The 27525-nt window shown below is 40.9% G+C and overlaps 1 protein-coding gene across 15 annotated transcripts in view; it reads right to left on the bottom strand.

Moving 5' to 3' along the window:
- The window catches only part of LOC102199017 (latrophilin-3), a 263343-nt gene extending 252919 nt beyond the window's left edge, over nt 1–10424 (bottom strand). For all 15 annotated transcript variants that reach the window (XM_005743033.1, XM_005743035.1, XM_005743038.1 and 12 more), the window contains exon 1: nt 9741–10424. The gene's annotated coding sequence lies outside the window, so the exon portion shown is untranslated. The remainder of the gene's footprint in view (nt 1–9740) is intronic.
- Between the last annotated feature and the right edge of the window lie 17101 nt (nt 10425–27525).

Here is a 27525-nt window from a genome sequence, read left to right as displayed (position 1 = left end):
TGTTTGTTATGTTGGCCTTGGCTCTCCCTGACGTTACACCTCGGTCTGAACCCACGTCCCATCACCAGTATTAAATAAACCTTTTAAATTTACCATCTTGGCTCCTCCTTCTCTATCCACATTTATGTTCGTCCCTTCAACCCCCTAGACTAGCCAGGGGACGTAACAGCTGCAATACATTTTGAAGTTGCAAATGGAATGAGGTTTTGATGAACTCCACGAATTCACCTTGGTTTAATAAATGACAAATATGCCCTCTCTTAATTAAGAAAAAGAGAAAACGACCCTCGTGCGATAGAAGCATAAATCTTTCAGCGCAGAGCTATCCACGTGTATGAAAACACTTTAATTATCTGCCTTCAAAGAAAAAAAATAGCGTCTGCTCTCTGGAAATCTTATCAGGTATGAATGGAGAAATGGTATTTTAATTTAAAAACATTAAGCAGGATATTGTAATGCACATTTCTGCGAGGCATTCATGTTTTGTGTTCAATTACAAGCTCTTTTGAACTAAAAGCATGTCAGAAAAAAAATGTTATAATGGATTTTTTTATAACCCACAGATAACAGCGTAACACTATTAAAATTTATGTTTTTCAGTTTGCTCGGATCTTTTCAAAGATGTTGAACTGAAGCGTGGATAGATACCTGAACCGGCATACTAGCCTTGAGCCCGAGGACCCGAGGGTCGGAGGGTTCGTCTGTGCCAGGCGGGCAGGCGATTCAGTGCCTCACAACAAAGAAGCTCAAAACAGCTACAAACAGAGAGCTTAAGGAGACGAAACAACCCAAACTCGACATCGTTTAAATGGCACATGTACACGTCTGTACCCAGAGGTCCCAATTACTTGTGGTACTTCTAGAGTTGGCGGAAGCACCTTTAGCTATCAGGGTCTTTTTCTGTGGGACAAGCTCCCAGGTTGGATTCAGGAGGCAGACACCTTCTTTACCTTTAAAAACAAGCTTCAGACCATCCTCAGGGCTGGACTTTAATCCTCGCTGCCATAAACTCCTTGAGTACTTCTCCGCATACATCCTCATTCTCTTTTGTCTTTTTTTCCTCACTCCTCAAGCCGGTCATGGCAAACCGATGTCCCTTACTGAGCACAGGGGTCTTTTCCCATCAACGCAAAGTCTGTCGCCAAGGTGACTCAGAGAGGACTGTCAAAGCACCGGGGTTCACTTTCTAACACTGCAGGACGGATTCAAATGACGAGTACAGTTTTCCCTCGATATAACGCGGTTCACCTTTCGCGGCCTGACTGTTTCGCGGATTTTTTTATTACAGTGTATTGCGTTCTGCGTCCCAATCGGCTTTAGACCACCGTCAAACAATCTCCTCTGTGCCGTGTCTCCTGTACAGTACAGAATGGGATCAGCTTGTCAACTTTACAAAAATCTTCGATCGCTAGCAGTGCGACTCCGAAGTGCGGTACTGCATGTTTGTAAGTTTTCTCCTCAACAAACACAACAATGTCTATGAAACGTTTTGCACCATCAAAGGCACCTGCGGTAGCACCCAAAAGGCAGTGAAAGATGCTAACCATTGCACAAAAAGTAGGACTTCTGGACATGCTAAAGGAAGGTACAAGTTAACGTATTTTTCGGATTGTAATATAATACTGGACAAAGGTTTGAACTTGGCTACTTTGCAGATTTCACCTATCGTGGGTTATTTTTAAAATGTAACTCCCGCGATAAACGAGGAACGACTGTATTGTTAATTTTATATCACTTCCTGGTTTATTTCTTGATTCATCATCAAAAAACATGAATGCAACCAACCATTTAGCAATACCCCTTTTTATTCAAATGGATAGACTGAGACGGGGGCTAAGTTGTTATGTGCAAATCTGCACCTGATATTTGCAGATACAGCAGCCAGAGAACAAGGAAGCTATCTTCATCTCTCTTTGCTGGCCAATTAGTGGTCAGATCAGGAGGTCCCGATGGTTTAGGGAGGCGTAAATACTAACCGTCCATTTCCATTCATTTGTATGCGGCTGCAGGTGCACTACCTTATTATGTATTCAAGCCCAAACCTGCCTCCCAAACAGGCCATAAATTAACTTCTTTTAGGGCTTCGGTCTCAGAGAAGCATTGCATCTTTGTTTGAAATCCTCTTCCCTCGTCTAAAGTTCACAAAGGAAGGGGTTGAGGAGGGGACTTCAGAACAAAAGAAAGCTATCGATATAGTAGCAAAAAAACTTTGGTGTTATACTATAAAATGCACATAGACAAATGTATCAGATTTTACAGAGTAGTAAAGAGGCTGATGTACTGCGGCTCCGTCAGGCTTTGTCAGTTTGATAGCTTTTGGATACCTTTTAACACCACCGACAGGGTCGTAAGAGTGGCTTGGCTTGCTTTAAATGCTAAGTTGACATTTTTGGGTCCATATCTGCACTCCAGACGAGAATCTATCCTTTTTCCCCCTCCCTCTTAAACCTTCATTTTCCCCGGTCCGGGTCTGCCATCGTGGGCCTCGTGTTAACAGCGCCGTACGAGAAACCGCTTTTTATGGAGATACAGATCCAGTGAGTGCTTACTTCATCAAGTAAGTAGCGACTGATTGGACTCTTCTGCTGTTCAGTGGTCATGTACTGCAGCCGCTCTTATCTGCAAGCATTACAAGAAAAACAGAAAGCACGCATTCTGCATTTATATCTGCGGAAGCTAGTTAATGCTTTGTGCTCGCGCCTTCTTGTCATGCAGTCTTTGTATCTCTGCCTGCAGAAGTTGTTGAGTGTTAAAATGTGCCTGCTAAGTGTTTTGACCCCCCCAGGGACAACTTAACTAAGTGTCAAATTAAGGGTGCAGGGTTGGCTTGCAGATAATTAAAACTGCAGTTTGAAAAACATAAGAATTTTTTAAAGCGCACTGACACCGGTCACGGTAACGTATAAACTTGAGCTTGACAGCGAACCAGCCTTGCAGGCCTTTATTAAAATTGAATGCATAAATTAATGTGACATGCCAGGGCAATTCAAAGCACAGCCGAAGACTGGGGTGTTCCGCCAGTGCGGGAGCGGAAGCAACACTGAAGCAACAGTCGAATTCACATGCAACCGGTGATCTTCCGCCTACCTAAGAACTGCTCAACGTCCTTTTCCTATTCACCGGATGAACGGGGGCGTGCCCACCCACTCTTTTCTATACAATTTAGCAAATAATACTATGAAAGGGTGCTCCTGTGGAAATATAAGCAGGCCTACGTTGTGACAGAGTTATCAACAGCAGCACATGAACCAGCTTGCACTGTTCTCTAAGATAATTTGCCAAAGACACTGAGGCAGACCACCCAGCTATATTAACACCCACATAAGCAAAGTTTCTATGTAGGGAAACTGCAAAATATCCTGAGAAATCAGAAAATGATGCTACTACAGGTGCATTGTTGGAAAGTTGTTCGGGTTTACTAAATACCAGATGAACTCACTCATCCAGAAATAGATGTTTTTGCCTCACCCTGTGTTTTTCTGACATGTATTTTACTATGTATCTAAAAAAAAAGGTAAAAGTGTTATGTTTCTACACTGCAATAAATACACAAAAAAGATAATATTGATGCCTTGCGTTCAAACCCTTCCTCGAGTAACCTCTGCTAAAACTTTGCTCTTGACGTAACAAATATTGATGCATTTCCCTGCATCCTACAACTATAGCGGCATTTTAAAAGGCATCTAAAATGCTCTCAAACACCGGGGTCACTGTCTCCACAGCTACGCAGAATCAGGGAACTAATTGTCCGTCCTTTCCATCGAGCACCAGCTGAAGTCTCCATTTCAACTCTAACCCCATTTCCTACAGTTTAGTGTTCATGGGGTTGTGAAAGCTTGTGTCAAAACCTTTGTGTCCAAGCTCTTTATGAGACAGGACAGCTAAAGTGTTGAGAGGCACGGACCTCAAGGACCTTTCCGTGGCAATGTGCCTCCTTTTTCTTTTTTTTTTCCAGCCTTTGCTTTTCTTCTTGTGTGACATTCCTGACAGAGAAAGGGCCCCAGCAGACTGACCTGTCTCACTCCTAACAGCATGATAACTCCAGTCTTGGGGACGTTTGAAAAACCAAGAGCCCTGAGGAATGTGAATGCGCTCCAGCGGGTGGCCAGCTGGTGATTTCTTTATTTCTTTATTTACTTTTAAAGGAAACAGGTTTAAATAAAGTAAAGACAAAAAACCCTGCACATTTGGAAACTGTATCTAGACTACATATGTGTGTTTATAGGATTATACAGGAGACACAGCTACCTATCATTTAAAACACACAGGAGAAAAATCAGCCACCAAATACAAAACTCCCTGAAGATGTTCGTGTGATGCTTAGCACGTCAGCATCCAGCCGCAGGGATAAACAATCATTCGACTGCAAAATAGGTTTTTTAAATCCATCACTTAGACAGCCTTTATGAGAATTCAGAAAGCTCTTCTTCTGTAGTGTCCTTATTTTAAAAAACACACTTGTCATGGACTTTATGCAGTTCTGAGTTATGCTCATGATAGGTAGGAAAAAAGGTATACTCTTCAAACATCTGTGTCAACCTGCATACAAAAGCTGCAGAATCAGTGCTGACCAGCAGTCCAAAGAACCAAGTGTTGCTAATTACACTATATGTTCATCTAATTAACCATTTAGTGCATCTGTGGTTTGAAACCAGATGGGCTACATGTGACCCTCCTACCAGCTAACAACAGAGAAGACTGGAAAAACGCTGCCTGGACTGATGAGTCTCGAGTTTTGCTAGGACATTCGGATGGTAACGTCAGAATTTGGACGTAAACAACATGAAAGCATGGCTCCATCGGTTGAGGCTGGTGTTGGTGGTTCAATGGTGTGGGGGGATAATTTCCTGACACACTTTAAGTACTTTAGGGTGTTCCTCCATGCTGTCTCCATGCTAACACATTTGCCTTACATGCGAAAGACCTCTGATTTGATACCAGGAGATACAAATCCAGCCTCAGGTGGGGTTCACTAGCTAGTGCACTTCCTAGTGCGGCTCAAAAGTAAGGATAAACGGGATGGTTACATCAGGAAAACCATCAGGTGTAAAATCTGTACTGTTGGAGCAGCTGAAACTCTGGACCTACTTGTACCAATCAAATTGTTGAAATCCGGCCGTCACCTGAATGCTGTTGCTGATCATGCCTATCCCTCCATGACTGCAGAAACTGTTTCCTTGAACATAACATCGAGTCACCAGAACTCAGTCCGATAGAGATCTTTTGGGATGCCTCGTAGATTTGCTGTCATTTTCATGTCAACACAGACCAAAATATCTGAGGAATATTCGCAGCACCTTGTTGACTCCATGCTGTGAGAATGAAGGCAGTTATGAAGGCTTAACCTAGTACTAGCCAGGTGTAAACTCAGGCTCTTTGTCCCACAGTGTGACTTTGTCCTGTCTCCCTCCCCTCATCTCCAGCCTGTCAACTAGCCTGATTCTTCTGGAGGCTTCTTCCTGTTAAAAAGGGAGATTTTCCTTCCTGCTGTCTCCAAGTGCTTCCTCACAGTGGGAGTTTTTTCTGTTACTGTAGGGTCTTTACCTTACAATATAAAACACCTTGAGATGACTGTTGTTGGGATTTGGCACTGCATAAATAAAGCTGAATAGAATTATTACTAATAAGGTGTGCAATGACTGTCATTGTCATGATTTCACCCAGCTCGTTCTTATAGATGTTGCTGCGCTAACCACCAGCTGTTTATTACATCAATTGAGCTTTCCTATTGGTGGTGCAAGTATGACCACAGAAGGCTTATGAGGGCATGTAATTCTAGTGGGAGCTCCACGGGGAGCAGTTAGCCTCAGCAAGCCCACAGAACTCTGGACTAAGAGCACCTTTTCCTCACTAGATTTACTCTTCATAGCCTTTTAGGACCTTTTCCCCCCAAATAAATAGCACATAGCAAAAATATCAGTGGGCAGTACAGCAGGGCTCTTTCTGTACTGTACAGTAAGTAAGCCCCCAGACTTTTAGTATGAGCAAATATCAAAGCACAGCCATCATCTTGGATGATAACACGGTTTTAAAATCACAAGGCTTTCTAAAGCTTCAGATATTTTGTCGTATCTCCAGGAGCCCCAAAACAATGGACAGCTGCAGTCATTAGACTGACAGAAAACACAACTCTCAACTTGTTAATCTCAGTTTCCATTTCCAGTCCGGCAGCGCCTCCAACGCTTACCGATTTCCGTGTGGGAAGGAGATTTTTTTGTGTGTGTTTTTTTCTCCACTGAACCAATCACCAAAGACCAAACTATTCTCCTGGAATTTAACATCACTTTAAGTTAACACTGATGTCAACATAGCGTCGTGTCGGGGTTTTAAGAGACGAGCGTGTACAAACAGCTCAGGATCTTCCTCCGTTTGCCGTTCAGTCGCCGTGCCTCGGGGGTGCCAAAAACAAGCAAGCACCGACGGTTTAAAATATCCCTGTCGCAGCAGACAGCTTGATAATACTTGACAATGGATTTAAAGGTCTGGGTCCAGGCAAACAATCTCATCTAGCCCTACAGTAATTGCTAGTTGCCAAAAAAACAAAAAAAACAAGTGTTGTGTTTTGCCATCTCCACCTCTTCCGATTTCTCCTAAGTAAATAATACAAATAAATCCTCTCCTCCATTAACGCTAATGTACAAAATGAAAAGAAAATCACAGTCAGAGCTCTGGTCCCACTGTGCACTGTTTGTATGAGCGCAAAAATAAAGAAACAAAGAAAAGAAAATATAACTGTGACCTCTGCTGCTGTGCATGTAGTACGTGACCTTGAGCATTATTCAGGTTTGCAGTTTCAGTCTGACTACTACACCACAGGCAGTTGTGTAAGAGAATAAAGAGGTATTCATTTACTCAGTGATTCTGCTGTAGTGCTTCTCAAATAAGGGTCAATTAGTACAGCGTTTGGAGTCTTTATCGCTGGTTTTAACTTACCACCAGAGGGGTAGCTTTTACAGCACAAGTCCAGCATCTCTAGAGTCTAATTGATTTCTTGAAAGCCAGAAAGTTTGCACTTCATTTTTAATCCTGTTTCTAGCAGGGATGCACCGATATATCGGTATATTTATATAATCCTCGCTGACTGCAACTAGAAGATGTTTACCAGTGGCTCTGGTTTGTGTTAAAATGCCCTAAATTTGAATGCAAAATCACAAAAGATGTTGACAAATGCAACTCTCCGGAGAGTAGAGTAGTGTTTTTCCCCCCCCAATTGATACACCAGTAAAAGCCCTCGCTGTACATAATATGAGCCTGCATAAGCTAACCTATGAAGAAAATTGAGAGGCCTATATCTCCATTCATACGCCAACGAGAAATTGGATTCCTCCTGACTGGCAATTGTGTCCAAAAAGAAAGAAAAAGAAAAAGAAAATCAAATAAATGGAGCTGCCTAAGGAGAGAAATTCTCTTGCTGAAAAGCTACACAACATCAGTGGAGTTAAAAAAAAAAAACAGGGTGGGGATGGGGGCATCATAGAGATCCGACAAAATGAGAAGGGGGGAGCTTTCCAGCAAGGGCACTGAATTAACCCATATTAGTGTAATACAATGCAACAGGAAGAAATATGTGCCAGCACAAAGTGTTGGGCTCACACTGTGAGGAAAAAAGAAAAAAAAAGCACGATGGAGTGAGTCACTCAGCAGACAAAAGAGTGCATGAATTTGTCTCTCACGCCGCCTCTAATGAGTCAAGTCAGTGGTTTTCAAGGTGAAGGGTCGTGATCATTCCCGAGAAAAATAAAATAAAATGAAAGAAAATTGATTTAATTTCTAAGAGCTTAAGAAAAAGAGGGGAATGGGGGAAATAATAGCAGATAGCTGAGAGACAATTAAGAGCATAAGAAGTGACAGTGCAGCAGGGCTGTTTCTGTGTCCATCCCTCCCCACCTGGCGTCATCTCCCCGCGTTCCCTTACCCGAGGTAACCGATTCAATCAATACATCAGGCGGCAGCTCGAGTCAAGCTCCATTTTCCTACCGTGACTGCAGCTCAGGGAAAAGCAAGGGAACAATTATTTTATTTTCATACAGCTCCGTCCCGTCAGGTATCCCACCGGACGTCGGGTTCAGCCGCTGTTACGTTAAATGTAACCTAGTTTATATTCCGCAAGGAGCGACGTTTAGCTGAATCAAGACGGATGAGACACGTGGAAAAACAAAGTGCAAGTTGACATTGCGGTTTAGTCATAAAGCATCGGATGTCCCCTCCAGTTTCCCCTGGAGGAGGAAGGCAAAGTTTTTATTGTTGGTAGAGGAAAACTGACTGTGTGCGTTTCTGTGCACACGCTGTGCATATGTCTGCTTCTCGCCTGCTTGGGGGCATTTTCACCGATGGAGATTATATGACAGATGGTGCTGCAGTCCCCGGCATAATGAATGTAATTGTCAGATAAGGATACAGCCAACAACGGCGTTAATGACATCCTGAAAAGGAGTTTTTAGGAGGGCTGGGGTGGGGTGCGTGGAAGTTAGTCACAATTCTGAAGTACAAGAAGCCAAAAGCCTGGCTGAAAAACTCATGAAAGATCACCCCCACAGGCCACAGCTGTTATATTATTCAGCATCAAATAGAAGAAGTAGAAGAAGAAGGAAGGAAGAAAATCAAACCATATTCTAAATGATGAATTGGAAATGAAGGGCGTCACTGTGCAGCGATGAGAAAACTTCTGATCCGATTCAAAGCGATGGGCTTAGTTACCTTTTCCGCTTTGATTCTGATGTTGAAAGACAGTGTGCTGTCTTCACATCAAAGAATTCGGTGCAGTGCCCCCCCCCTCAACCTCAACCCTGCATTTCTCTCACACAGACGCCGGGCAACACGGCTTCCTTCAGCTCAGGACTCACCTTTCTCTCTTTTTACGTGCATGCATAAATTAATCCGTGCATTATTTGCGTGGTTGCTGCTGCTTTGTTTGGTTTTATTTCCCCGCGCTGCAGCACACGTTCAGCTGCAAACACTGACACTTTTAGAAAATGTAAACAAGTCATGCTGACTGAGAGTGGAGGTATATGAAGATCCCGCACAGCCTACGCCAATAAACTGCATATTTCGCTCTTGAGGCACAGTCTACCTATTATAAAATATTTAGACCACTCACACCACTGCATCTACCCTCACACAACACAGGCCTATTCGGGCATCTTTGAAAGACACACACACGCACAGTTCAGCCCTTGCAATCACGTCTCAGCTGCATCCCATTCAAACCACAGCGAGACATCCTCCTTAAATCATGAGGCAAAGAAACTAAGAAAAAGAAAACTTCATTCATAGGAATGCAGCGGATATGCAACTTATTTAAAAAGACATTTAACAAATGGGGGAAAGCACTACATGTCGTTTTAAGCGCCTTTTGATTGGTATGGAAATCAGCTCACTTTAACCCTCCAACAGGACGTTTAATAAGTCCAAAAATACACGAATAAATAAATAAATAAAACGGGGTGAAATTTCATATTTCCAAATTTCGATCTGACGGGCGCTGATTGCACCTGAACGCACCGATAGCCCGGCTAAAGTAATTAAAGAGTGGAGGGGACGCCGAGGTTGACATTATACATCACACAGAGCGTTTCTGCACCGCTGCAGGGGGGCGTCCATTCACGGGGATCATCATCATCACCATCACTCCCATCATCATCATCATCGCCCCGAAGCCCCCCAAATCTGAAGACAGCGGCGGGTATGCGCACAAACTGACGGCCAAATGCATTTTGAAGAAACACGAGCGTCACACTTACCGCGCATTTAGAAACGGCGGAGGAAATAGCACTCCGTCCTCAAAGTCAGCGTTAATTTCAAGTGTCTTTTCAGGTACAGTCCTTTACTGCACAGCGAGTGTGTGTTTGTGTGTGTGGGGGGAAAGAGAGAGACTTGATGGGGGTCGAAGAGAGAGAGGGAGAGAGGAGGGCAGCGATTCCAAAGTGTTGCCTCCTGTCGCTCCGTTCAATATCCCCGTAAAAATCGCCTCTATCTGCCGCTGCTGCTTCACTATCCAGTGATGAAACGGCGGCTTCCTCGCGTTGCATCCACGGTACACTGTCCCCTTAGATCCCTTTATGGCACAAGGCGTCCTTTCTGTGTGCGGGGAGGCTACATCACGTCCCGTAAAAAGCTTGAAAAACGCCAGCAGCCCCTCTCGCCACCATGCGCTCACGCACACCAACACACGATTTAAAATAGAAGAAAAAAAAGAGTATCCAGATGAATTTAAGTGGGGGGCAAATGAGGAGTGGGGACAAGAGGAGGTAGGGAAGGGAGGGTATCTTGTGAGAAAAGCTCCACGGAAGAGGTGAGGAGTGTGAAGAAGAAGAAAAAAGAAAAAGAAGCTAAGTTGTTTGGGTCCAGAAAAACTGAGCTCTCTGCGACTATGACAAACCAATTGCGCGCACTGGCTGGGAGTAATTCTGTACGGAGACCAAGGGGTTTTGGAGAGCCAGTGAAAGGTGAGAGGAAAAACTCGGATGTGGACTGCCGCTCTCGCCGTGTACTCGGGCTCCACCTAGCAGCAAACACGAGATAACATCCTGCAAAGCAAGGGGAAGAAGGAAAAAACCCTCCACCTATATCTCGCCTGAGGCTGGCAAGGAGTCCTATGTTATATTACATTCTGTGTGTGCGCCTGTGAATGCAATATTTATAAAGAAATCCTCTGCTTCTCTCTCAGAAGCTTCAGCGATTTTTAAGAATATAACTGGAGTAAGAAGTGTCCATCAAAAGCTTAATGGAGGGAAAGAAGGGGGGAGATTTCAAATTCAAATTTTATTTGTCACACACACACAACCATACACAGTATGACATGGGGGTGAAATGCTTGTAGCTGTACAATGTACAATTTTAGGTGATTATTAAGAAGAGTAATTCAGACGACTTAGCTGGAGGCTGGTACATATTTATCCCATGTAACTCCAGCTGTTCCCTTTACTTATATTATATAGCCAAGAGTATTCACTCCCCCATTGAAATCATTGAATTCAGGTGTTAGAATGTGCTTCAGCATACCAAGAAATTTTGGGCTATTTCAAAGTCCCTACTTTGTTAGAAAAGTTTGGAAATAGCCCCTTCCTGTTCCAACACGACTGTGCAAGAGTGCAAAAAGCGAGGCCCATAAAGACGTGGATGAACGAGTTTGGTGTGGAAGAAGTTCACTGGCCTGCACAGAGTACTGACCCCAACCCAACTGAACACCTTTGGGATGAATTAGAGCAAGACTGCAAGCCAGGCCTTCTCATCCAATACCAGTGTCTGACCTCACAAATGCGCTTGTAGAAGAATGGTCAAAAATTCTCATGAGCACACTCCTGAACCTTGTGGAAAATCTTCCCAGAAGTCTTGAAGCTGTTATAGCTGCAAAGGGTGGAAACATTATATTAAGTCCCGTGGATTAGGAATGGGATGTCGCTCAATTCATACGCATGTAAATGCAGACGAGGGAAAACCTTTGCCAGTATAATGCATTTTAAGCCTCAATCGAAGACAGTTTTACAAAATGTAACCCCGGGGTGGCAGATCGATGTAGAGATTAAAAAAACAAAACACTAAAATCTTTGATGACCTTTGAAAGCAGCCCCAGCTGCACCCCATCTCCAGCTGGAGCCAGCCAGCCACTCGCCCTCTCAATCATCCTATAGCCAATTAATCACTTTAATAATCCTAATTACAATCAAACAATAAGTAATCATCCAATCACTCACCCAGTGCTCCGCTAATGAGCCCATGCAAACACAGAGCTCGTAAAGCACATTTTTGCACTTGTTTCCCGTCTGAAGAACACCTTGAATTCCTCAACACGCTGATGAAAAATAACCGGACGGCCGCTGTTGCAAAGATGCAGCGTTATCTCTGCCTGGCACTGCTTTCTATGCGCTCCCAGCGCAAATGGATTTCTTCAGGTAGAGGACTGACCAAAGCTCCCCGACATTACACTTGCATAAAAACCCAGGTAGCTTCAAAGTGACAGCTTAAGTGCCATGCAATACCAGTGCACATTAAAAGCCTACACTTTAGCAGTGGAGCGAACACCACAGCAATACTGGGAGAACCAGTTTCCTGCGGATTAAAAGAATACAGGCCCGATTCAGATCAGATCCTTTTTGTTTGACTTCCAGATAACACACACTTCAGGAGTTAAGTATAAACAGTTTTATCCCAGCACTGGGACAGAACGGCATTTCAAACACATGGAAATGAAGGCAAAGTTAGACTTATTTCTAGTGTTATTGAAGAAACGCGAAATCATGAAAGTGATAAGAAATGTTCACGGACAGCATGAATGTAGCAGTCTCCTTTGTTGAATTTTGAAAAGCGAAATGAAAAATAAAATCTGTGCCAATAAAAGTTTGACAAAAAAAGAGTATTCAAGAATTAATGGTATTTTTATTGGATTCTTGTCAGTATTCAGAAATGTTCTCTTGTGTAGCAAAGAAAAAAAGTCAGATCAGACAATGACAGTAATGGACAATAAACAGCAAACTGACAAACATGTCAAGTAGTCATCCACACGTTTAAAAATACCTTCTGTTTCTTCACATTCACTCTCATTTGTAGCAAGTGTATCAGCTCAGTCCTTACTTTGTACTGAAAGAGATTTCTTTATGCAAATTCTATGTTAAATTATCCTCAATACAGAGATAACATTATGCTGTTGATAAAAACATTTCATTTCAGCCAAAGCATCCTTCAAGGAATTTTTTTTTATTATTTTTTTAAGCACGCACATTTATTTTCATATTCCTCTTCGAAAATGCTAAATTAGAATGGGTTTAAATTTGGAGGTGAAGTGCTTTTATTAAATCAAACTCAACACTGCGTAAACATGGTTATCATGGTCCAGATATCAACGGCTGAAATCATCTAATCATAAACTGAACATCTTTCGCATAAGGTGGGCCCTGGGCAATTTTACAACTTTAAAGCCGCTGTGATCATTATTTTTATATTAAGAACTGATCGCACAGCTGCTTGCAAATGCGAGGGGTCGCTTGTAGAGATGAACCCGCGAAGAAACACGGCTAAGATCATCAGATGCGTGCAGCTCTGTGAAGCCTTGGAGTTTCAGCCCATAACCTTACTGTTTTGGTTCACTCTCACAGCTCTCATCAGCCTTGTTTTCAGACACAGCAGAAAGCAATTTCAGTATAAAGGTTTGGATAAAGGAAAAAACTCAACAAAAAAGGTCTGTACAGCAGCTTCCCAGTGCAAAACAAAGGACCGATATATGGAGCATTTAGCTGCTAAAGAGAGAGTGAATATTGGGCAGGTTGCTAGCGTTGCATTATGCTAATTTAAGGCAATATAATAGTTTTATATCAGTGTTTTTGCTCCTAATTCATTCCATCATAACCCATGCCCAAAAAGTCAGTAACTACTGGACAAAAGAAAAAAGATAACCTTCAGGGCTAAAGAAAAATACTAATGCATGGGAGCCAACAACTGAAGTTGTTTACCCGAGGCTAGTTTCAAAACCTTAGCTTATCAGAAATAAACACGTTTACAACCTGGTGCAGGAAAATGTTTTGGTGTCTTTGGCTAATAACCTGCTGCATGACAGCTACACAGGGTAAATAAATGTATAACTAACTCCTTTAATTTGTAATAAGTTTGTATTAATCAAGAAAGTGGTATATGTTTTTAAATAAGCAGATGCTAATTTGGTTGCTAGGTGTATGTTAGCTAATTCAGCTAATTCATCCCTGGACTGGACCTCAAGACCATTTTTTGTGTACTTTGTCGCTTTTTAGAGAAATTTAAAGACAATTATCTAACTAGACACATCTTTTTTTTTATTTTGCACTTTTATTTAAATATGCCACAAAACAAAGACTATGAAATGTAAATGGGTAAAATATTCAGGAGGAAATGGAGTATGTAGCAAACAGTTTTTCCCCCCGACTGGCTCATTTCAATATCTATTTCCTTGTAAACAGCAACATTTCAGTTCTATCACACTGTGTTATTGTATAATTGTGTGTCTAACATGCTAATGCTAAATATCCATCTGCCAACAGATTTGCTAAATACAGAGAGTTAAGCACCTGAGACACAATCATAATTGAACACCATAAAGTGACGCATGGCACTATAAAAACCTCTGTACAGCTACTCACCATGCTGTTGTAAGAAACTCTTGCCAAATACAAAGCTGTTCAGGAAAATTAAGGCTTATGGGGACAGTTGTTGTGCAAAGTGAATCCAGTAATGAAGAAGCCATTTTGCCCGTTTAACCATGCTACCATGCCTAGGAATTATCTTCTTCACTACACTCAGACAGCTTATACAGTGTTACTCAGCTGTTTGTGGGGAAGCACATAGAGGTTGGAAAAGTACTATTTGCGTTGTTGTAAAAACACATACATACACACACAGAAAAATGTGGTTGAACATACAAGTTGGCCGCATATAGTTAGTCCCGTGATGAGATAAGAGCACCAAATGATTGAATAGTTTGTAGCAGCATCCTTAGCAGCGATAGCTTGAAGTAATGGTTTTCTGTAAGACTCTACCAGCCTCTCACATGCTGCTGTTGTTAGCTGTTGGATAGATGGCCTCACATTTGACTGTATACTTTGGTATATGCAGAGGAGTTCACATTCAACTACATGACAGGAAGGTGTTCAGATCCTGTGGATTAAAAAAAAAGCCCCGAATCACCACCCCTCCACCACCGTGCTTGACAGTTGGTAAGAGGTGTTTGTAATGATATGCTCTGTTTGGTTTTTGCCTAACGTTGAGTTGTGCATTATGGTCAAACACCTCCACTTTGTTCTCATCTGTACAAATCTTGTGGTTTGTTCAGATGCAAGTTGGCAAATCTAAGCCGTGCTGCTATGTTCTTTTTAAGGACTCTTTGGTTTCACCTGACAAACCTTTCAAACAAGCCAGACTTAGTCTTTTTCTAATTGTAATGTCACAAACTTTGACTTCCATGACCGATGCCTGTAGAGTATGAGATGTAGCTCTTGGGTTTGTTTGTTTTTTTGCAGTTTCTCTGAGCATTGCAAAGTCTGACCTTGGGGTGAATTTGCTGGGGCATCCACTCTTGTGAAAATTGTGATTATGATCCAGACCATCAAACTGTCAAAACCTCTGCTTTTATAGAGGTGCTCACACTTGCTGATGATGAGTTAATCAAGTGTAAATGATTATCAGCACCAGACTTACTCTCTTACATAGAGTGCATAGAGTCCTGTGAAAAATCTCATATTCACACGACTGGTAAAATGACCAACATGACAATCGTTCCATTGAGTGGCACTGACTTCCAAAATTACATATGAGCGTATTTTAAACTAATGTCCACATATTACATGATTGCCTAAATCAAAGCATGTGATTTCACAGCGCACAACTTTAGTCCTCTATGACTGATAAATGATTGATGATTTATGATCTATGAATTCATTAAGGTTACACACAATTAAAGTAAGACTATATAACTTTTGAAAAAAGCAAAGACACAAATAAAAAGTCTCCTTCTTAAGCTACAAGAGCACTTTTGCTCTTTCGACACACTTTCCAGAGCTGTAATTGGCATGACATGACCCGTAGCATATGGTGGCAAATGTAAACATTAGCTGAAGTGATGTTATTGACAGTGGTTATCTAGTCATAGCACTCTGTGCTACATGAAGTTTAGCATTTAAACTGTCTGAATTCCACTTGTGCTCACACAAAAGCCCCTTTCAGACATGAGATAGGCCGGGTTCTGTGACTTGTGACAGAAGATTGTCACTAACTTGCCAGACTTGTTGCCAGACTATTATGAGGATCGACTCTAGTGAAATGCAGTCACTAAGCACAGTTCGTCTGTGTGTGCTGTGCAGAACTTCCAGTTGAAAGAGCTCTCTTCTGCAATGAGAGTATTGAAAGATACACCAGAAATGTCTTGATCTTATTGAAATTGAGAAACACACTTGACTAAACACAGGAGACGTGCAGACATACAGCTTGTGTGTACCTATTAATTAATTAAACTGCATGCCACTGTTGTTGAACGAGATGATTAAATGTTACTAGATATAGTGAGATTGCCTCTAGAAGTTTGACATAAAAGTGACATGAAGCTGGCGTGTTCAGATGAGGGCAGATTAAAGGGAAAGCTTCGTCTTCTGTTTTTTCTGATGAGGAAGAAGACATACGACAGCCTCTCATAGCCACACATTGATCGCTTTTGTCTTGTAGCCTCCATTGGAAAAGGGCTAATCAGCATTCTGAGAGTCAATTAAATGCATATAGAAATTGTGTGCATGGCTGAAATTTACTTCTGCTTATCTGCTTATTTTATCTCACTTTAATTAACCTGTTTTGTTGCTTTAATTTGTTATATATTGAATTTATCTTCAGTGCATGCACACTCACAACTACCCACAGTCAGTGGGCACGACGTGCCTGCCTACCTACATCTAACATTACATCAGCTGCAATAAACTTTACTAAGCAACACCTACGTTTCTTTCACCCACTTCAAGCTAAGTTCACTTTTTTGGCAAAACTCTCAGGCAATCATGTCATTCCAAACCCTCACACTCCAAAACAGAAATGCAAAAATTAACTAACACTTCAGAATAGACAACCAGATTTAGCCAAAATGGTCAAAGTTGGTCTAGCAGCTATTACCGTCATGACTTCCTTAATATAGCACAGCTCAACACAGTGGCTGTGAGCTGTTTTGTTTGTGTTTCCAGCTGTGTGGGTGTCCGTGCGCGTGTTGGCTTGTTTCTTTTTTCAGAACAATAAATCTTCTCCTAAAAATCTCATCCATATGAGGTCTAAGACATATCAGACTCGTCCCTGATAGAAAAATTTGAATAATTTGACAGCAAATCATCACTTGAGATTAATTTGTGTCCTAATGACTAGGGGAATAATGATTTTGACAAAAACCTGGAAAAAATGAGTTTATAATTGAATGTAGTGAAATTAAAGACTAGATCGATGGTTCTCTCATGCATTTGGAATCCCATCAGTGTGTGTGTGTGCTGTGAGCAGGTGTGGGGGGGAGGTTAGATGTATCCTACACACTCCTACTACCATGTAGGCAAAGGTTGTGTTCGTGCAAGCGTGCATGAAAAGACAAAGAGCAGATTACACACACATAGAAAAATGTAACATCAGCAAATCCTGCCAAAGGTTTTCTGCTAGCATGTGGGCAAACATCAAACACTATTTAAAAAGCTTTAACAATAGGAGTTCTGTTAGTAATCACATATAGGTAGAATTTAGCCATCTGTTCCTTGAGATTTGAGTTTGACCTTTGCTGTGTTTAAACCTCCACATGTCTGAAAAAAAACCCCAGTCGCTACATGTACGCACAGTACATTCATAGAGACGATACAAATAGAAAGACTGAGGCTTTGTGCTAAAAAGAGACTTCCTCAACCCACATCTCAGCGTTTCAGAACACCTGCACTCGGCTTTGGCCCGGCAAAAATCAGCACACTTATTGAAAAGTTTATTTTGAAAAGTTAAGTTTATCTTATATTGTCCCATTCATGTTATTTAAAGGCGTAGGTAAGTCTGGGAAAGACGAGATCAAATCTACAGGAATTCAAAGAGGCACGGAGAATGGTGCATGTCCTACTTCTGCTTTCTCTTGTTCTGGAGTTCTCATTGGTCGGGTGGATTTCCACGCATTACACTTTGAAATGAGATCAGTGGAATGTAAAAGGAAAGACTCTTTTACTGTTTATGTCATCCCTTTTTATGCCAATGCAATGACTTGTGCACATTATATTTGTATTATTAGTAAATTATATGGAGTCAAGACACAATCGCTACCTTTAGAGAGACTGTTGTGCAGAGAAATGCAGTCAGATATGGGCATGCAGTTAGGAACAGTATAAATAGAACTTCCTCCTTCAAGAGTTATAGCTTCAAAAGAGCCAATTTAGTAAACTTATCTTTCGGCAAATTGCTTTGACTGAAAACATGAAAGGAATGGTAAGTGAACATTTTAGGAAATATTCTTATTTGCTTTCTTTACGAGAGTTAAATTAAAGGAGGACTACTCGCTCTGTGGAATACTTAATGATGCCAAAGTGAAAGGCCATAGTAAGAGGCTATTAGATTAGCTTAGCATGAAGACTGGAGGCACTGGTTCTTTCCAGAGCTAAAAAATGCAATTACCAGCAGCACTAAGGCACATTTTGTAATATGTTGTATCTCATTTGCTTCATCTGCAGTCAAAAAGGTACAAAGGAAGCACCACAGTGTTGTTCATCGGTGATAGATTGTCACAGCGAAGGTGCCAGGAAGCTAGCAGGGCGATTGCACAAATACTGGATAGATAAGCAGGTTAATTACATAATATGCTAAATTAATTGAAACTTCAGCTTTGTGTTACATTATATGTTCATTTGAGGGAAAAGATATCCAGGTTACCAAATGTAAAAATGTCACACTGATCCGTCATTACATGTATTGTATGTATTAAATGAAACAATATGTTACAAAGTTACAAAATATAAAAAACGACCTCTAATATATACAAATAGCTCAATTATAAATATCCCAGTATATAACACAAGTTAAATATATATGGTTGAAACTGAGGTGCCCCTCTTATCAAACTGTAAAACTTTATTATTTTCTCTGTAAAGGATGTGCAAACATTAACTGTGTACAGTTGCTGCAGTGTGTACTGTGCATTAGATGAAGGAGTGGTACAGATAGCCACAGACAGGAGTGATTTCCTGTGTCGTTCAGCTGTGCATTTGGATAATCTCAGAATCTCGCTGAACGCGCTCCCGTGACTGGCCAACACGTCATGGAGTTAGTAGGAAGTATTGTCCAGCATTGTCCTCATCTTGGACAAAATCCACCTCTACAACAACACATTAAAGGAGACCATGTCCATCCCCACAATGTTACTGGCCTTGCGTATGAGTTTATTAAATTTATCGCCATCTGTGACCCTCAACCTGCTGCCCCAGCATGCAACAGTATAGAAGATGGCACCGACCACAACACACTCATAGAAAGCCTCAGAAAATAGAAACTCTGGCCCATTCCTAAACAATCCAGTAGTGTTTAATCATGTCCAGTTTATTGTGAGTGTGTACTCTGAGGTATTTATAGTCTTCCACTACATCCACATCGACCTCCTGGACTGAACAGGGGTCACTGGTTTCCTGGTCCTCCTAAAGTCCACAATCAATTCCTCCCATATGGAAAAGATATATATAAATCTTATAAAGTTTGTATCTGTCTTGTGTGAAACTTGTATGAAAAGCATATAAGTGTGAAAACAGATATAAGATCCCTTGAAAAATTATATAATGAAACTTGTATGTTTTGGATACTTACTAAAACAATGTATGAAAGTAATGCGAAAGTGGCCACTTTCATGAGTAATCACATATAAGTTTTTACTATTTCTTTTCCGTATGGGCTTGCTCTTTTTCACTTTGACTTGAAACTTCTACTCACGCTTCTGACAAAGGAGTCCACCACAGCCCAGTACTCCATCTGATCACCCTCACTGATGCATCTTACCACCATAGACATCGGAAAACCTCAGAAAATAGCAGGTCTTTGGCTGAAATCCGTGGTGTGGAGGGTGAATAGGAACGGATAAGGACACCCCTTTGTGATACTGCTGTGTTGCTGATATCCTTTTTATACACAATGTTGAAGACGCACATATTGTCGTCTTCCTATCAGGTGATCAACAATCCAGGACACGAAAGAGACATCCACTTGCCTCGCTGTCAGCTTATCACCCTGGAGGGTTGACCTGAAGGTATTGAATGCACTGGAAAAGTAAAAAACACGACCCTCACAGTGCCTGCAGGTAGATCCAGATTTGTGTAGACACAATTGAGCATGTAGATGATGGCATTCCCAACTCTGTAAGCAAGCTGAATGTGATCCAGATGTGCTCTCAGGGTTCTTCATGACACTTGGATTTTTGTCCTTCTGGGATCTCTCTTTCTCTCCCATTGCTCCCAGTAGCCAATCAGTCCTGGACAAATGAGCAGGATCAATCTTTCCTCTAACCCTTGAACTGTCACTTAAACTGCTTCTGTCTGTGGAACATTGTGTGATAGCTGTTCCTAGAAATAAAATGGGTGAAATACCTGCCCAGCACCAGACAACAAAGAATGCTAGCATCTACACTCATGTGGAAAAAAGCTTAAAAGCAGAATTTTGTTGATCTGAAGCATTCAGGTGTGTGTTAACACAATGCCACAATCTTCCCAAGAGTGGACGTCCCAGCAAATTCACTCCAAGGTCAGACTGTGCACTGCTCCAAGAAACTGCTAAATCCTAAGAGCTATATGTCAGACTATAGACCTCAGATAACACGTTCGATGTTAAAGTTCATGGCAGCACAATTAGTAACAGACTCAATAAGTATGGCTTGCTTGGAAGGATTTTTATCTCTAAAAAAACATGGTAGCAAAGATTATGTTTGCAAAATTGCAGCTGCACAAACCACAAGACCCCTGGAACAATGTCCCTGGGACAGACATACAAACGTGGAGATGTTTGACCATAATGCACACCACCATATTTAGTGAAAACCAAACACAGCGTATGAGAATAAATGCCTATCGAGCATGGTGGTGGGAGGGTAATGATTTGGTTGTTTTGTAGCCCTATGGGAATCTTGCAGTCACCGAGTTGACCATGAACTCCTGAAGATTTGAGGCCATCTGTCCAACAGCTAACGTAGGACAACATAATGATCCTAAAAACAGCAGTAAATGTACAACAGAATGTTTGGGGGAAACAAAAAGGAAATATGCTGTTGTCCAGTTAAAGTCCAGACCTCAGCCTGATTGATATACTGTGGTGGGTCCTCTAGAGAAACTGTACATAAATGAATACCCACAAATATCAATGACATGAACCAACACTGTAAAGAAGAGCGGGTCAAAATTCCCCCACAACAGTGTGAGATACTGATAAAGTCATACAGAAGATGGCTACTACAAGTTATTGCTGCTAAGATGGTTATACAAGTTATTGAATTGTGGTGTACTTAGTTTTTCACAGACCTGCATAAAGTCCTGTGAAAACTAGGCATCTGTTTGCTAGCACATCTGGCTTTGATTTAGAAGCTGATGAAATTCAGTGTATTGTGTTTCTATAGGCTCATACTCAAAATGTAAGTGGCTGTCTAGAAATGTTGCCTTACTGTAAGCAGGTGGTCATGTTTATCGCTACATCAAAGATCAGTTAAAAAGCAGTTTTCTTAGAGATTCTTGACAAGAACCATTTTTTATACCCTGTCACACATGCAACATGGCAGCTACTTCCTCAGCTTTTCAACAAACAACACTACATTATTTATTATCATCGTGACAGGCAACTCCTTGATCATCTCCCTTAAAAGTGTGGTGTGAAAATGCTGATAAAATAAGATGCTGACAAAGTGATTTAGATGCAAATACAAGCCACGTCAGTGTAACTTGGCTTTAAAAATTATGACAAATATTCAAACGCCTGTACCCACAGTATTTTTACTTACCTTAAAAGGTAACATTATTAGCTTAACTCTCTCATCTTCTCCAGGGAGATACTAGCTGTGTCCCAAAACCTAGGCCGCATCCTTCGGAGGATCGAGAAGGCTGGAAGTGCAAGGCTGTGAAATGGGGCGGTCTAGGCTTCAGATTTCAGCCAAACCGATTTACTCCGGAACAAATAAAACACCAAAAAAAGCCAAACAATAACATTTTTCAGTTATCTGAGTAACTTATATATCATGTTTAACCTGAGCAGTGAAAGACCGCGGGGGTCTGAAAATGATTAAGCCGGGAGTCTGCTGTTCTCGCCGCTGTTCTAGTGACCCTTGAACCCCCAGCTCGCTATGGATCTGGTGGGTAACAGACGTCTCTGAAAACGTCTGAGCACTTTTGCAAATATGTGACGTCTTGATAAACCAAGCAGATATTTGAAGTTTACACAGCTACTTTTCCCCCTGAAAATATGTTAAAAGTTTATTTTGTAACACACAAAGAGTAATAAGAGTAATATTAAAACTTAGTAGCAGCCGCCATTGTCGGAAACTGGAATTGGCTAGGCTGCACTATGAATTCTGGGATATGGTGGGCCACGAAGGATACACCCGACCCATCCTTCAAATCTGGGGAAAAGGAGGATGCATTTGTCGGCCAGATTCGGAGCAGTCTACGAATTGGTACAACATTCGTCGCGTCGCTGTGACGTAATCGGTCTAAAAAAGTGGGCTCAGGAGGATGCAGCCTACGTTTTGGGACACAGCTACTGTATGCTAGTCATGTCTCTGCTAGCACACAGCTACATTAGAGCGATAAATACTTAATAAATTTCCAATGTATTGGGTTCTTTTTTTAAAGGTCACATTTCAAAATCAACTGTACTTTTTGTTTAGTGCTAATTCACATACATATTAAATATGGTCAACCAAGAAGCAAAGCTAAACATGCTAAAAAAAATTTACTATCAACAAGTTAGCATGCTAACTAGCTTCCTCACACAGCTGTTAGCATGGCTACTATTCATTTTAAGGTTCTTCAAGAAACAAATTGGGTTTAAATTCTTATAATCTGAGTTATAATAGAAGAAATATGTGAAAATCTTTCTTAAGACAAAGGCTAAAACTATTACCCAAGAGTTATCAACCTAAAGTTGAACACTTAAATTCAGTTTTAAAGGCAACATTATATAATGTGTCACAGCCGGATAGAGTCTGTATGACATGCCTTCATAACAGCAGTGAATGTAGTCAAACCACCTGTAGAGTTGTTCAAAGAAGACTTGCAATTTAACACAGTGAAAGGCATGCTGTGACGGTGTCAATCAAATACAATAATAGATGCGGACTCAAATATAAAGACATTTGGTGAAAGGAGCAGTTTGGTCATATATAAATTAACCAAAGTTTTTTTCCCTCTTCGAAACAGAGCAGCACTAGCCTTTAAAGACTGAATGGATATTTAATACATCATTCATTCAACGTTATAGCTGCTCACCTCACCTGCTGTGACTCACAGTGCATTCAGAAGCCCTTCAGTGCTATATAATGAAACCGAGAGCAGTACACACTGTGAAATATGAGCTTTAAGGCCCTAATTTCAGCTGTCAGATTCCCTGAGGTCAGATATTGAGGACTTGTCTGTCTGTTACCTTCTCTCACAGCTTTTTCACATAATGCAGGTTGTAATTTCCTTTTAGTGTAGCGTTACAGAAAGCTGAAAAGACGGTGGAGGCAATAAATTGTCGGTAATAAGCTAGCAGGTCGGGTTAGCAATCAACGACTTGTACCAAGTAATGGCACAGATGCCAACGCTCACACATTGAAGATACTTGATGACTAATCACGTTCACTCATATCACAACTGTTGGTTATTGCACATTGAAATTCTGAAATAATATACTCTAATCTTTAATAGCACGTAAAGCTCTTTATTGATTATACTTTACTTGCAATATACCACCATTGTCTTGTAAACTCGTTTTTCTTACTTTAGTATTGCATGTCTGACCCGGATCTGTGCTGAGTACCAGAGAAAAGCAAGAGTTGCAGTTCAGCAGTCATTTAAAAAAAAACCTCTTTTCATTTGATTTTATTTTTGTCTCGATTGGCTTGACATTTGCCACGGACATTCATGCTCTCAAGTGGCAGAGGGTGATTGATTTTTGGGTGACCCTATGACTTCCCTTCTGACTAAACCCTCCAAGACACAAAACGACCTCTCAAAGTGTCTAAAATCTTCAAAAGTAGCCCCGAGACCGGCATTAAATTCCATCTGCACATTCACATTCCCAACAGGACCAGGCTTATTGATTTCCTACGATTCATGTGACCTTTGCTCGACGACAATATCAGGCCAAACTTTCAATTTTCAGTTTACTGACCCTGAGGAACTACTGATACAAGACTAGAAATACCTACTGTAAGGCCGCTATCAAGACAACCTTCTAGTTTTAAAACTCTTAAATCTTCTAGTCTTTTCCTTTTGTTTTGCCATTTACTAGCACTGACCCAACACGCACTCCCACAGTTGTCAAGAAGCTGTATTATAGAGTGCTGCAGAAGTACTTAGTGAATTATTCAGGCTAGACCTTTTAATATGAAAAATAAAAGTACGACTTTCAGATCTTTCCGTGAGCTTTTTTATACCATTTGGGAAAATTTTGTTCCAAAGGCTATTTGAATGTTGATGGATTTATTGGCAATAAATCAAGACAGTCAGACAATACCAGCATTCACTCTGCCAATATGATTCAGACACTGAATTTGTGATTCCTTCAGGTTGTTTTTTTTTTTATTACACCATATGACTTCATATAGCAACATGATATCTAGAAAGCTGTACTTTTCATGAAAATGTGTAGTTTTTGTGCAGTGTAGAGGAAGTAACTGTGATTTTGTTTTAAATGTTGTTGTATTGCGGAATCACAGCGCCCTTGAATAATCACTCGTCGGATTAATCTCCACAGTCAATTGCAATCAGGCTGTGTGAACGTAAGTGGTGCAAAGTACTGTGTATTAGCTTTCCGCACACTATTCACACAACATATATGTTGGTAATAGTGTTAATCATGTTAACATGGATATTAAGTGTGCCAGTCCCTTTGTTACTGTTAGCACAGTCACATATAGTCACATAGAAAGACTTTGGTCCCAACAGAACTGGGAGTTTATTGTTATATGTGTAAGGTGCAGAGTTAGATTGTTGTACTAGAAATTACACCAACTCTAATATTGGACACATATGAGTATCAAATTTGAAATACTGACACATTTTACTTTCTTATATTCATATTTTTGAACACTTGGAAATTTAAATCATAATAAATTGTATAAAATGTAGAACTGAACAACTAACTTGAACTTTCCTTTGCTCAGAAAATGTGAAATAATAATAATTTCTTTCAGCAGTCTTCAGGAATAGTTCTCCAGGCTTCTTGAATGACATTCAAAGCTCTTCTTTGGCTCCCTTTTGTTCTGTTCCCTGTCAAGAGGATCCCACGTGACTTTAATAACGTTGAGGTCCAGGCTCTGAGGAGGCCAATCCATGACTGATAATGTCCCACTGTGTGTTTTTCTATCCAGGTATAATATTAATGCAACGGCAGTGTGTTTGGGATCATTGTCATATTAAAAAATGAAGTCAATCAGTCGTTTCCAGATGGTGGATCCAAATCTGACTGTACATTTCTGTGTAATTATGTTTAAATAATATTTGAATCCCTGAACATTACTGACTGAAATGCAGCTCCAACCCATCATAGTGCCTCTGTTGACAATGATTTGAACCCAAAATTTCAAATGTGGATTAATTGCTCCATGAGACTTGTTGGCACTGATTTTCAGTCCAGTTGTTGTGTAATTTGGCATATTTCAGGCTTGTCTCCCTGTTTCCCTTTCTTAAGAAAGGCTTCTTGATAGCCACTCTTCCACTGAGACTATTTCTGGTGAGGCTTCAGTAACAGTAAACGGATCAACTGAAGGTCCAGTAGCATCTCTCATGTCCTGTGTCAACTCTTTGCTGTCTTTTTCCCACCTTTTTCTTAAGGACATTGCTTTCACATACTGTTCATTTGCAACAGATAACGTTTTAGGTCTGCTACTTTTTCTTCTATACTCCACTTGCCCAGTTTCTGAGGTGCTGTGCCGAAATGTGCCAAGTTTTCAGCTAATATCTCTTTGAATGAGTAAAAAGCAGCCCGTGACCAAAGATAAACTTTGACAGACCTTCAGAAACCCTGGAGAACTACTGCTCAAGAGCAATAAAACCTGGCTCCTTGGAAGCAAAATATAAGGACATAAGGGATGATTCGTGACTTTTGCAAAGCTTTGTACATCAAATTCTGAATTGGTCCAAAAAACAGTTAAATGCAGCTAAAATAATCCTTTTTCAGAGTATTGAGAAAAAGAGATCTGAATCCATTTATGACAGATTTAACTAGGCTGTCTCAAACAATGACTAATGCTGAAGGCCTGTGACAGGCAGGTATAAAAATATAAAATGCTGAAGCTGCTTAACACTGAGCTAAGATGTTTTTTTCCACCTCTCTTCCTTTCTATCTTGTTTCAATCTCTTGTCTTTCTCAGCATTTGGCTGAGTCAGACCTCCCACATAAAAGTGGCTTATTGTCAGAATAAGAGGGGAGTTACAGGGTGGATAAGCAGGGAGGTGGAAGTAAAGATATAAATGGTGAAGGGATTTAGTCAGTATCAGCTCCCTGAAAGCAGCTTGTATCCCTCTCCCCGTTGGTGAAATGACTTCTTACAGACTGACCCTGTTCTTTCCTGCTCTCCTCTGAGGTCTTGATCCATAAAAATAAAAGCAATTCTGGAGAGGGCAGAAATAGTATTAAGAGGCTTTCTTGACCAGCCAGTGCCTAATAGTTGCTTTTCCTTTGCAACAATGTGGAAAACAATGCAAATTACAGCACTGCTACATTTCTGTTGTGCTGCTAGATCTGAGTCACAATTAACAGATGACAAGTTCTTTTCTCGTGTCTACTAAATGTTCTGCATTTTGAGTTAAAATCACATCATCTTGTGAAGTAATAAAAGCACAGAGTATACTGTTCATTACACTTAAATGCATATTAGACAAATATCTAGCTTTTCCATGAACTTGTGTGGGTGGCAGCATGAAGTGTTCATGCATAAGTGTGTGGGTGAGCTGTATGTGGTTAACAAGCTAGCAGTGCATGGGAGTCATATTTAATTAGAAGCATAAACTGCCCTGTTGATTGGACTCTCACACAAATGCTTTGGATTGACTGAAAACCGTTCCAACAATTCGCTGAATTGTTTATAATTAGTGCAGCATATAAAAAAATGCAGAGAAAACATGAATTATTAAAACAAATACATCCCCGGGCTCCAGCCATGGTAGGCATGGGCCTCACGGTAACTTCAATATATCTAATATGAATGAGCGCAATATTACTCTTTCTTTATAGTGTATTTTATGCATTTTAGAGACTGTGTGTTTGCTCAAGGGCACTTAAACAAATACACTTCTGCACCTGTGATTCACGTTCGGGTCGCTGAGGTCAGGTGTTCCTCAAAAGTAATAATTTTAAGGGCCAAGTTTAACTGCCTCAGACAAAATCGCTGGGCTGTGTGTGTTTGTCTCCCAGACCAACTTTTTTCAGGTAATAACCTTCTGTGAAAGTTTTGCTGTGATTTATCTGTAATTTCCTGTTGTTTGCCCCATGAAAGCAGTTGGAAAGCTGTTTTCTGCTGTCTTTTCTCCACTTAAATGTCGGTTTATAGGCAGGGTAGGTTAACCCCTCATGCCCCTCTGTCTCTCTTGTTACAGCATCTATTAAGTCGGGTAGCACTTTGGCAGGAGAAGGCATAGACTGGTAAAGAGGGCCAGCTCCATCCTGGCCAGCCCCTAGACTCCATAGAGGTGATGGGTGAGAGGATGCTAGCCAAGATAATGTCCATTACAGACATTACCTCTCACCCTCTCCCACATTCCACCCAGCGAAGGCTCCGATCTGGCTCACTGGACAGCTTTGGAAAATTTGAGGGAGGCCATAACTTTTTTACTTTAAAATGTATTTTGAAAA

This window comes from Pundamilia nyererei, unplaced genomic scaffold, assembly GCF_000239375.1.
Source record: "Pundamilia nyererei isolate P.nyererei 1_Seehausen unplaced genomic scaffold, PunNye1.0 scaffold00126, whole genome shotgun sequence".
In the NCBI taxonomy this organism is placed as follows: Eukaryota; Metazoa; Chordata; class Actinopteri; order Cichliformes; family Cichlidae; genus Pundamilia; species Pundamilia nyererei.
This window is presented reverse-complemented; position numbering and strand designations above follow the sequence as displayed.